The sequence below is a fragment of the Callorhinus ursinus genome, unplaced genomic scaffold (genome assembly GCF_003265705.2).
Source record: "Callorhinus ursinus isolate GAN/ISIS: 27379988/994484 unplaced genomic scaffold, GSC_fseal_2.0 scaffold10, whole genome shotgun sequence".
Classification (NCBI taxonomy): domain Eukaryota; kingdom Metazoa; phylum Chordata; class Mammalia; order Carnivora; family Otariidae; genus Callorhinus; species Callorhinus ursinus.
The window spans coordinates 81,974,779-81,987,478 of NW_027397072.1; the positions used below are offsets into that span (position 1 = coordinate 81,974,779).

Consider the following 12,700-nt stretch of genomic DNA (forward strand, 5'->3'; position numbering starts at 1 on the left):
CAGAGGGAGAAGCAGAGTGTCCGCTGAGCGGGGAGCCGGACTGGGGACTTGATCCCAGGACTCCGGGATCGTGACCTGAGCCGAAGGCAGATGCTTAACTGACTGAGCCACCCAGGCGCCCCTCTAATACAGGAGACTATTTAGTGTGTACTTTGTTATATGTACCTGTTAGTTGGCCCAAGGTATACTTACCTCTTCAAAACTGTTACATTATTTTTCATAAAATTAAGTTCTGTGGAAGCCAGGCCAAGTATCTTTGCAAACAATGTATTGGAAATGTCGCAATTCTCTAAACCCATAGTGAGCAAAAATGTTCTCTCTCTGACATTGTGGCACAAACAGGAAATATACACTGTTTTCTAAAAACGTAAAAATTGAAAAGGCAAGTAGTATATTAATCAAATTAGAAGTGATATGCAGTATGGTTCTGCATTAATTTCCAATTTTCTTTCTAAGAAAGAACACAAGGGACCCTTTCGTGAGGTGGTAAGAAATGTCTTGGTCCTGGTTTCCTATGATTCCTATTTATCAGGTTCATCCATTTTGTATCTCCCATTGTCATAATAAATTTGACATTTAATTTTTTTATATTTGAGTTTTAAAATACAACAGTTTGACTCATTTGGACTGTGAGGACCTACCCTGCTACTGGCACGGTCCTAGCCTTGGAGACCAGCGGTGAGTGGTTCCGAACTCCAGCGGACTTGAGGTGAGGGCAATCAGTTTCATTTTAGGAGTGGAGGGGTTACATTTTGAGCTGAAACTGTTTCATTTTCTGGGGCACCTGGGTGGCCCTGTCGGTTGAACTCTTGGTTGCAGCTCAGGTCATGATCTCAGGGTCATGAGATGGAGCTCCGCCTGGGCTTTTGGCTTAGTGGGAAGTCCACTTGAGATTCTCTCTCAACTTCTCCCTCTGCCCCTTCCCCCACTCCGGTGGTCGTGCTCTCTCTCTCTCAAATAAATAAATAAATAAATAAATAAATAAATAAATAAATCTTTAAAAAGAAAATGAGAATGTTTCGTTTTTTGAAGGAAGCTCAGTAACTCCTTTGGAATGAGTGACATATGCAGAGAGGCAAGGCATGGCTATTCACCTGATTTGTTGTACCTAATTAATTTTGTACTTTTCACTGAGGCTTTCACATAAATTGACCCTTTCATTTCTTTTCAAGTTAGTCAATTGTCTTTGGCATTCCACATGGAGGAAGCCACCAGTGCAATGTTACAATTTGCGAGGATGCTCCCAGGACTCCTGGGTAGAAAAAGCCAGTTGCAAGCTAGACTTGCATTTGCTCTTTATCAGTGTAATTTACAAGAATGCGAAAAGCATGTAATAAAGACTGAGGGAGAGTTTAGATGAAAGCGCAAGGAGCAAACATTGGACAGAATGACAAACAAAATGAAAAAGAATTCTCTAAGAATTAAGTAGGGCATGTCCAGACGGTAAATCAAGACCATTCACTGATTTTTTTTAAAGATTTTATTTATTTATTTGACAGAGAGAGACACAGCGAGAGAGGGAACACAAGCAGGGGGAGCAGCAGAGGGAGAGGGAGAAGCAGGCTCCCCGTGATCAGGGAGCCTGATGCGGGGCTCAATCCCAGAACCCTGGGATCATGACCTGAGCCGAAGGCAGATGCTTAATGACTGAACCACCCAGGTGCCCCCCATTCACTAATTTTTTTTTTCACTCATTCAACCCCTGGCTGAGCATTTACTATGCACTACCATTCTACCAAACCCTATGGCCTCTGCTCAATAGTTCACGTTCCTAGAGGGGGGAACACACATGGAGGGATGGGGACAGAAAATGAATGAATACAGGGAAGAGAGCCATGGACTATCGTAAGCAACTAATGAAGGGCTATATAAAGTCTTCTGTAAGGATTTTTTAAAAAAGATTTTATTTATTTATTCATGAGAGACAGAGAGAGAGAGAAGCAGAGGGAGAAGCAGGCTCCCAAGGAGCAGGGAGCCCGATGCGGGGCTCGATCCTGGACGCTGGGATCATGACCTGAGCCGAAGGCAGACGCTTAACCATCTGAGCCACCCAGGAGTCCTGGAAGGATTTTTTAATGTATAATATTCCTCGGAATTCTAGAATTGATAAAACTACCTCTAAGTAATGTCTATGACCCAGAAGAAAGGCTCCTAGAGCAAGTCAGGGCAATTTTTTTAACAGCCCGGGGAAATTCTAGCTCAGATTAAGCATTGGAAATTATTTGGAAATACTTTATGGTATTTAAATCTTGCTTTAAATTTGTACAGTTCTTACAATGCTCATATTAGGGATAAATTATTATTTAATACAAAATAACCCATTTTACTCAAGTACAGGATTCTGAAGAAATCCCAGGCCGTGTCCCTGTGCAAAAATAAATTGTGATCTATATTGGTATATAAACTTAAGTCTATAAAGCCAGTATCTTATGGGCTGTTCATTTGCTTCTAGAATTTGAACAGTCTTTAAGCTTGAAATACCATGCACGATTTGTGCCAACCCGTGAGATAATGAGCTTCATTAGTTAGAATACTTCATGTTGTACAATGATGAGAGTCAGTCACAAAGACTAAAAGAATTCAGTTGAATAATCATTTGTTGAATGAACAAATCAACGTCTGAACACATTTCACAAAGTACTTTAACCTTTGCAACCCCTTTTTAAAAAATGAAAGTCTTCATGAAAATAAACAAATTCATTAATAAATTCAAATATTAAACATTCCACTCTCTAGTGCTCCTTCATATCTTTCCGGTTCACTCCTTCACATACTCCAAGTGTATCAGTCCTTGCCTTCACTGGCCCCTGTGGTCCCTTGGTCCTACCCGACTTAAATGCCATTTTACTAGTGCCATTGTACCACTCCCTTGCATATGCTCTCAAGCCCCTCACTCCTTCCTACATGCCTGGTGAAACCTCAGTATAGGTTAATTTGATCTCTGCCCACTGCATGCTTGCACCTGTGCAAGCGAATGTGGATCCAGAAACACACAGTCCAACTAACTGGTCCCTTTTTATATTCCTGGTTATAAACCTCAAGTGAGCTCTAATTCTATTTGGAATTTATAATTTATATGCCTAGTCATTCACTCTTCCATAGAAGAGTGAATAGATTATAGAAAAGAGAACGAATATATAGAAAATAGAACGAATATTTTCTATTTTAATTTTCTCCTCTGACCTCCAATGCCACTCTCCCTAACCTCACTCTCACTGAAGAATCGAAGCGTTGAGATCAGAACCCATTAAGCTGCTGTCATCACAAATGCTCACTGACCTGTCTGCGCCCTTCTTTCCTGCTGCTGTGGATAAACTGGCCTTGCTCCCAGACGAGCCCGGTCCTTCCACCTGCACGCTGGACACCATCCCTCTCATCTAACTGGACAGTGCTTCAGCGAATTTTGTTTGTTTGTTTCTCTTTAAGTCATTTTTTCCCCCTTTGCATTGGATCATGGTCATCACTAGGCAAATATGCTGTTAGTTCTCCAGCCTTTACAAATTTTTCTTCCTTTGACCCCCTGTTTCCCTCTGGCTATTGTCCTATTTATTTCCTTCCCCATACAGTAAAATCCTTGTAATAGAGGTTGGGACTCACTGTCTCCAATCCCTCCCCTCGACTCCCTTCTTCAACCTGTCAGGATTTAACATGCAGTGCTTTACAAAAAATTGTTCTTCCCCAGGTCCCCAAACCTCTGTGTTTCTAAATCAAAAGCCCTGTCTTCATCCTCATGTTACTCAGCCCATCCTGGAATTAGATATTGTTACTCATGCTTCCGTCCCTGAAATACTCTCTTCGTTTGGCTTCCAGGAGATGTGCTCAGCTGAGTTTCCTCTTATTTTCTCAATGTGGATTCCCAATCTTTGTTTACTGGTTCTTCCTCAGCTCTACAACCTCCAAGTGTCAGCACGTCCCATGGCTCAGTCCCTGGACCTCTCTCTTCTCCCTCTACACTCCCTCCTTAGCTAGTCTCAGTGCCCAGCTAACTGGCAAAGACTCGTGCTCCCCTTCCTCAGTGACTGTTGTGGCTTGGGAAAAAAACTGCCCAGCCAGAGATTATATTTCTAAGTTCTCACATCTAATTATGACCACTGGTCTCTTTCTTGCTAATGAAGTGATCTGTACTCCTCAAAAATTTCCCATGGACATCATTTCTTCTTCTTCTTGACCAGTGGGGTGATGGTACCAATCGGCAAGCCTCAATCAGCCTATGTCCCTTAATGACTGTGTGAACCCTTCCCCTGAGATTTTCATATTCCCCACTGTGGATTGGACTTTAACGGAATGAGAAATTTCTATGAATTTGAAGAGTAAGGTTTTGGGTTTGAGTTTCAGCTCCAGTCACCTAGGGGTTGTGTTTTTCTGTAATAGCATCAGTATTGCCCTAATTAATACACCAATCTATTAGCTGATGACTCACAGATTAATATATCCACTCTGAGCTTCTCCCCTAAATCCTAAATCTGAATATTCAACTCTTTTTGACATTTCCACTTGGAGGTCTGATAAGCACCCTAAGCTTACCATTTCCAAAGTTCCTGATAAACACCCTCTAAACCAGCTCCTCCACAACCTTCCTTGTCTGTGTTAAAACAAACAAACAAACAAACAAAAACAGAAAACCCAGAATTTTCTTTTTTTTCCCTTTTCTAAAAGACTTTATTTATTTATTTGAGAGAGAAAGAGAGCAGAGTGAGAAAGGAAGCATGGGGGGGGTGGGCAGAGGGAGAGGGAGAAGCAGACTCCCTGCTGAGTAGGGAGCCCGATGTGGGGCCCCATCCCAGGACCCTGGGATCATGACCTGAGCCGAAGGCAGACGCTTAACGGACTGAGCTACCCAGGCGCCCAAAATCCAGAACTTTTTTTAAGGCAACTCCATTTTCCCAGTGGCTCAGAGAAGATAGCTTACAGTTAACCTAGATTCTTCTTTTTCTCCTACCCTCCAAGTCTGATCTTTCAGGTAATAGTGTTCATTCTACCTTCAAAATACATCCATAATTCAAATATACTCAGAATCCAACCACTTCTTCCCATCGCTACTGCCCCTATGCGGATGCAAACTAGCATCATCTCTTCCTAACTTGCATCTCTGCTTTTGTCCTTGCTCCCCTAAACTCCATTCTCAAGGCAAGAACTGGAGGAATCCCATTAAAACAAAAGTTAGATCGTCTCATTTATTTCTGTTCGAACTTTTCAAAGATTTCCCATCTTAGTGTAAATGTCAATGTCCTTGTCAGGGCCTCCAGAGCCCTCGGTGCTAAGGCCCCTATTTCTTCCTGGATCCTCACTTCTGAATTCCATAACCTTTGATATTTGTTTCTTTTGTGGCTTCTATCCCATTTGAGGCACTCAATGGGTATTTACTCACAGCCTACAAGAGTGGAAAGAATTTCTGTTCTCATTTCAGCTCTGTCACTTAGAGGACGAATAGCTTTTGATCAACTTTTTAAAAATTTTGTGGAGTCTCACATTTCCTATGTCTAAATGGGGGTGGGGAGATAATACTCGACACATAGGACGGTTGGGTACAAGTAAAAAAAAAAAAACATGCTGAAAGCTCTATATTCATGTTGACATCATAATTAATATCACCATCACCACCACCATCATCATCATCACTGTCCTTCATCACCCTCATCACCCTCATCATGATCATCACCACCATCCACCATGATCACCACCATCATCCTCACCACAATCAGCACCACCATCATCACCATTACAATCAACACCACCATTATCACCATCATCACTGTTCTGTAGCACAGTGTCTAGTATAGCCTCTAGGGTCAAATTATCTGTATTTAAAACTTCACTAGCTGGGTGACCTTGGGCAAGTTACATAACTCTTCTGTCTATAGTTTCCTCACTTGTGAGATGGGTTCTACTAATAATATCTATAATTTTAAGGTGTCAAGAGTATTTAATAAGATGATAGATACAGTCTTTGAGAAAGAGCCTCTCTCAAGGCATGTGATCAGTAAATGTTAGCTATGGATACTCCATTGATTCTATCATGAGAACTATAGTTCTCAAGGACAAGAGTCATATGGTCTATCTCTATTTCCTGCTGCAATGAATGCTTACCACATAGAGTCTCAGTTAAATTCTTGAGGTTTGGTTGTACAAATGAATGGATGGATGAATAAAACATAGGTCAAAGATAGGCAGGGCATAACGTAGCACACATTGAATTTTAAACTAATGTTGTCTCCTTAAGATGTTTTCAAGTTCTAAAGGCTGATAAAGAGAACTGTAGAAGGGAGAATGGAGATTCAGAGGCATACACACTTGGTTTTGCCTTGGGGAAGCATTGGGAATCCAGAGAAATGGTGCTCTGAACAGTCTGGACCAGAGTTCACATTGGATGCAGCTTAATAAATAAGATCTGCACAAGCATGCCTTTACAGTGACCTTTGGAGAGATAAATTAAAATCAAAAAGCTTTAAGGAATTACTTCAGATCAAAGAGCAGTAGGAAGTGGATGAAGACAGTTGGGTGAAGATTTGTGTTTTATACTCTGCTTCCTTTATTTCCAGGTTTGGGGTTTGGTCAGATTTCTATTTCCGGTATGGTAAGCTGTTGATTACACTCTAGAATACTAATGAAAATATACATTTGCAAGGGTATTCCTCATTTTCAGCCATTTCTAGAAGCATTTTTGCCATGATCCTGAAGAGTAGCAGAATGAATATGCTACCCCCAAATATGCCACTTGGGTATATTGATTATTTTGAGCTGTGGATGTTTGAAAAACAGCAGATGCAGGGAGAGGCTTTCTTCAAACTCCCTTTATCTGCCTAAAGACAGATTCTCCAAAAGGAAGTTGGCTGTTGTACATCTTCCCAGGAGTTTCATCAACCAGGAAAGATTGACTTGTCATGGAAAAGGAGACTAGAAGTTGACACCAGAAAAACTGTGTCATGAACTGTCATCTCCCATCTATTACTGTAAAGGCCCATTCATTTTTCTTAACAATCTTCCCCCCCCCACAACACACACCCTTTTCTACAAAGACGGTGGTTCATTCTGAGTTCTACGCTACCCTGGAGAGATACTCATTTTTCCCTGGATAGCTCCCATGTTTGCATGAAGCACACATGTTAATAAGCTTCTGTTTTTCTCATGTTAACCTTTTATTGGAGGGGTCTCAGCTAAAAACTCAGAAGGGTAGAAGGAAAATGATTTTCCCTCCCCTACAATTCCCTGAAGTTCTCTTATTTATTGGGCCCTCAAAGGTACAAAGAGACTTTTAGTAGCAGGTGGTTAGCAACTGCACAGGCTCACTTCATAAATATTTGTTGAATTGGTGAATGACTGTGCCTTATGTGTAATAATGGGATACTATTCAGAAGTTCCTGGGAGGTTGTCTTTTTCCTTCTGAGAGCACTGCATATCAGAATTGAGACATAACACGGCAGAGCTTAGAGGAGAGGGAGCCTCTCATCCACACCTGAAGTGACAGGGCCTGAGGAAAGTGACACAGGATGTAGATGTGTGTCTCTTTTACAAAAATGTGTGGGATTCAAATCCTAGATTTTATTTAAGCCTTTTAGAAATAAACATAAAGTTCATTATTCCAAGTCTTTTCTTTCACACAGGAAAACTGAGGCTCTGAAAAGCTTAGTGGTTGAATATCTGGAGACAGAATCTTATTTTTAAATGTACCAGGACATTCCCATATTAAAAGGACCACTCTTGTTTATTAACCTTCACTTTGCAGAAAGTAGCTTTTCAGAGAGCAAAACATTTCTCCCCTGAAATGAAACAAGTATCTCTGGCTAAAAAGAGAGAAAAGCATTTAATTCCATGCACATAATAAAACATTCACACCACTGCGTGATCCTTGTTAGTGCAGCTCTTTGAAAGGATGGCTCCAGATTTTTGCTGAGGATTGTCTTTAAAAACAAACAAAAATGAAACTAGTTTAGACTTTAAGACTTTCATATATAATAATTATCAAGACGATACTACGAGTGCTGACTTTTTAAAGGCAAAGGTTTTGACTTGAAATATCACTACAAAATTAAGGGTCAGTAGTTGTACAATGTAGATTGCAAAGGAGAAGTTAAAATATGAATATTATAAAAATATGTAGAAAATAGGGGCACCTGGGTGGCTCAGTCATTAAGCATCTGCCCTCGGCTCAGGTCATGATCCCAGGGTCCTGGGATGGAACCCCGCATCGGGCTCCCTGCTCTGCGGGAAGCCTGCTTCTCCCTCTCCCACTCCCCCTGCTCGTGTTCCCTCTCTCCCTGTGTCTCTCTCTGTCAAATAAATAAATAAGATCTTTAAAAAATATATGTAGAAAACAAATAGTGCGAAATGTCAGTTCTAAGTCTTTTCTAGTACGACGGACTCTGTAGTACCTCCCAGGGGAGCCCCTCACTGCTCCCTCTCTGGAGCGAGCACGCACAGCGGACTGGATCCCCAGGAGCTGCTGCACTTGGGGAGGAGACGGGCGCCACGATGTGGTGCAGGGGAGCTACTGCCGGCTATGGACACATCACCTCCTCTCTTCTTGGTCAGCCTCCCCTCTACCTCTGAAAAATCAGGGTGATACACAACCTCCTGGAGTTGTCTGCTAGGGTATGGGAATCCCAGCCTGCTCCTTCACACAGAAGTTCCTGGGGGGCCCAACACTTAAGAACCTCGCGAAGCTCCAAGTTCTGTGTGGCAAGCCACCAAGTTAAATCCCAGATCCTCCAGAGCTTTCCAGGGCAGGAGGCGGAGACTGAAGAACAGCCCTGCGCTAGGTGATGGTCCTGATCTTCTGGGCAGAGCTCACATTTTTATTTTTTTAAGGTGCATTTTCTCTAAAGCTAAATTCCAAAGTCCTTTCTGAGTGTTAGTGATGCCAGTGGTATTGCCCAGCTTGGTGACTGCATGATGCAGGCGTTATTCCATTACATACACTAATATTCCAAGAGACCGCTTCAGATCAGAGGGCAGAGAACAAAAGATTCGCCAGTTTCTCTGAGAGGGTTCATAAGATCCTCGTAAGCACATCTGTGCTCCTATGTGAAGGTCAGTCTCAAATCAAGTAATTATAATGTATGAACATATTTAGAAATCCTGTCATGTGATTGGATTTTCAAAGCATTTGGGTAGAAAGAAAAAAAGGAGATGTGAGATCCTAAAATACGAACCAGGGATCGTTGGAGGGAAACATTTCCTGTGGAACTGTTCCTGTCTGTCCTGCCACTGATTCAACCATGGGAAAGGCCTACGGCCCATATCCCTAAGACAGGAGAGCTGACGTCCATACAATACATACTAAGCGGTATTTATTCTAGGCACTGTGCTAGGAACTAAGGGTAAACAAGTGAATCAAATCAATCATCCTTACCTTCACAGAGCTTTCAGTCTAGTGTGGGAAAAGTAAAATGATTAAATGCTAAGATCGAAAAGTATGGACAGATATCAGAGGGCATAAAACAGGAAGGCAGGTGTCAGGTAAGACACCCTTGAGTCAGTTACCTAGGTGGAATTAACAAGGTGAAAGGCAGAGAGGAGAAAGAACAGAATGTGCAAAGGTCCTGAGGCAAAAGGAAGCCTGGAATTTTGGTCAGAGTTCATAAAGCATTGGTAATGGGGGTGGGGGGAGTAAGGTAGTGGGAGTGAAAGGGAGAGGTCAAATCAGGTAAGTCACTGTAGGATTTTAATCTTTCCAAATGGCACTAAAAAGTCACTGAAGGATTTTAACCTTATAGAGACATGATCTTGTCTTCAGTCACTTCAGGGGTACAGTAATAGGTGGTGTTACCACTTTCAGGGGGTGAGCTCCTAGTCATAGGGCCCTTTGAAAAATGGCTCAGCCAAGTCCTCGTCAGAATGGGGGTGTAGCTTAATTCTTTCTTATTTGCTTTAGGGGAAAGATGAGAAGATTGTTTTTAAAACTAAGTCCTTCATCTTCCATTTATACTAAAGAACACTTTTCTAAATGTAAGAAAAAGTTGCTGATCTTTAACTACAATAACATAGATTTATAAAAGTAAAGTGATACTACAGTCTATAATTTCTATAGTTATTCTGGGCAGTAAGATCCGAGAAATGTAGATTTGTCATTCATCTTCTTGTTTATGATGCACAATCTTCCTTTTTATAAACATTTTTTTAGGGGCGCCTGGGTGGCTCAGTCGGTTAAGCATCTGCCTTCAGCTCAGGTCATGATCCCAGGGTCCTGGGATTGAGCCCCGCATCGGGCTCCCTGCTCAGCAGGAAGACTCCTTCTCCCTCTCCCACTCCCCCGCTTGTGTTCCCTCTCTTGCTGTCTCTCTGTCAAAAAATAAATAAAATCTTAAAAAAATATATATTTTTAAGATTTATTTATTTCAGAGATGGAGGGAGAGAGAGAGAGAGTGCAAGCGCACTTAGGGGGAGGGACAAGGAGAACCTAAAGCTGACTCTGCACTGAGCCTGATACAGGGCTCAATCTCAAGACTCTGAGATCACCACCCAAGCTGAAACCAAGAGTCAGATGCCCACCCAACTGTGCCACCCAGACACCCCTGATGCATAATAATTCTTAAAAGCATTATGTGACTCAAACTCCTAGAAATTATTGTCTGAATGTGCCCTTGCCCTACTATTATTTCACCAAACTTGTAGAACTGGCCTGATTTGCTTACTGCAAATAAAACTTTATTCTGCTATGGCATTTTTTGGGACAATCCCTAAATTATCCTCCACTGTTATATTTAAAAGCACTTGAGAAAATAGCCTGCCATTTATGGGAAACTGGTCCCCAACCAGAGGGTGGGCTGAAACCAGTGTTAGCATGGATAAGCTGATTTAAATTCCTTCTAGACTCTTATTTGACTTGTAAACTTGGACACATCTGTTTGCTTGTTTGTTTTTAAACATCTCTGCATCTACAACTCTTCGCTGAAAAAATGGGTACAATTTTTTGTACCCATTTCACTCCCACTACCTTACTCCCCCCACCCCTCTTTGGGGCTTTGTGATAATTGACCAAAAATACAGATAAAGTGCCTTGCATGGAGCTTCCTATGTAGAGCTACACAATTTTATAAAGTTATTATTTGCTGTTCCTTTAGGGGAATACGAAGCACATACCTTTTTTTTATTTTTATTTTTTTAGGATTTTTTTTATTTGTTTGACAGACAGAGAGAGCACAAGCAGGGGAGTGGCAGGCAGAAGGAGAGGAAGAAGAAGGCTTCCCAAGGAGCAGGGAGCCCGATGTGGGACTCAATCCCAGGACCCCGGGATCATGACCTGAGCCAAAGGCAGTCGCTTAACCAACTGAGCCACCCACGCGTCCCTGAAGCACATACCTTTAATGAAGATTTGCTGTGAATTTAGGTAGGGAAGCAGATTTTTGGATGGCTCAATGATTCTTTTAAGAAGATAGGACATCTGTACATTCAGTTTTGTTGTATTTTAAATCTAATGCTTTATCAAATATTGACTGAAGTACTCTGTCTCTTCCTAGAATCCTTTCATTTTATTCTGGACTTGTCCCTGCATTACATTCAAAGTCTGAAGATGACGGTTCCTTATATGCACCTATTCAGGTGGCAAGTGTTTTCTTTTTCTTTCTTTTTTTTTTTCCTTCTGTCCTCTACTGACACCTCATGGATTTCCTACGTCAGAACTTTGAAAAAAGAAATCTGTTTGAAATTTTGAAACGCGAGCGCTTAATAGTAGCAGTCATGTTTAAAAAATTTGAAAAAAGAGAAGGATTTTATTTCCTAAATATAGAAGGGAAAATTGTTTCAATTATTTGAGTGACGACTACTCTGCTTTTACGTTCGTTTCATTTTCTGGTGATAAAGATGTTGGGCCAAGAAGACTGCAACCAGTGAAGTGTAAGACTCCCTTGTAAGAAGGCTGCGCTCCGAATGCGGGGGTGGGGTGGGGTGGGGTGGGGGGAGCTGTTGGCACTGGAAGCCCTTTCAGATCCAGAAGGAGATTCCCGCTCCCTTTCCTTTCCTTACCACAACCCGTCCTGTAATTAGCGGAGCAAGTCAATCTGAGCTAGGCAAATCACTGGCTTTTCACGAAATAATTATATTTCTGTTGCTCTCGGACGTGTGCACCTCTAAGCCTGAAAAACAGAGAGAGAGAGAGAGAGATGTTTTTCTTTTTCGTGACCGGGGGCAGGGAGAGAAAAGGGGAAGCGACGGGGGTACACGTAGGGAGCGAGACCAGGACAAGGTGGAGAGAGGAAAGGATTCCGTGGGAGCGTGGGAACACTGAGTCCCGCACGGGCAGTTTAAGCACGCAGACACAATGCCCCGTACAGTACGCGATTTGATAACCCTAAGAAGGGGAACAAAACGAGGCTTTTCTCAACTTTCTGTACCCTCCACAGAGCTCCACAGTGTGTCCCGGCCTCCGCAGCTCCCGGGCCCGGCCGGTAGCTCCCCCACCCCCGCGGGGCCCAGCTTCCCTTCCCGACCCCGAGCCGGCGGCGCCTCCCCGCGTGCCCAGCACACCCCGCGTCCCCTCGTAGGAGCCTGCGGGGGAAAGGGCGCGACGCGTGGGTCGCGCCGGCCCCTTCGCTGGAGGGACGCCCGACGCTGCCTCCGGGGCGGGGACAGCTCCGGCCACCTTGCGCGATTCCGCCCAGAGCTGGCTGGTTCCGGGGGTGGGGGGTCCGGGCGCGCGGCGCTGGCGAGAGGGGAGCGCGGCCCCGCGTCGCCCGCGGGCTCGGGCAGGTGCGCGGCGCGTCGG

General features: G+C 43.1%; 1 protein-coding gene across 1 annotated transcript in view; it reads right to left on the reverse strand.

Moving 5' to 3' along the window:
- LOC112821706 (large ribosomal subunit protein eL19-like) overlaps positions 1 to 12,700 on the reverse strand; it is a 475,653-nt gene that overhangs the window by 323,970 nt on the left and 138,983 nt on the right. The gene's annotated exons all lie outside the window — the stretch shown is intronic.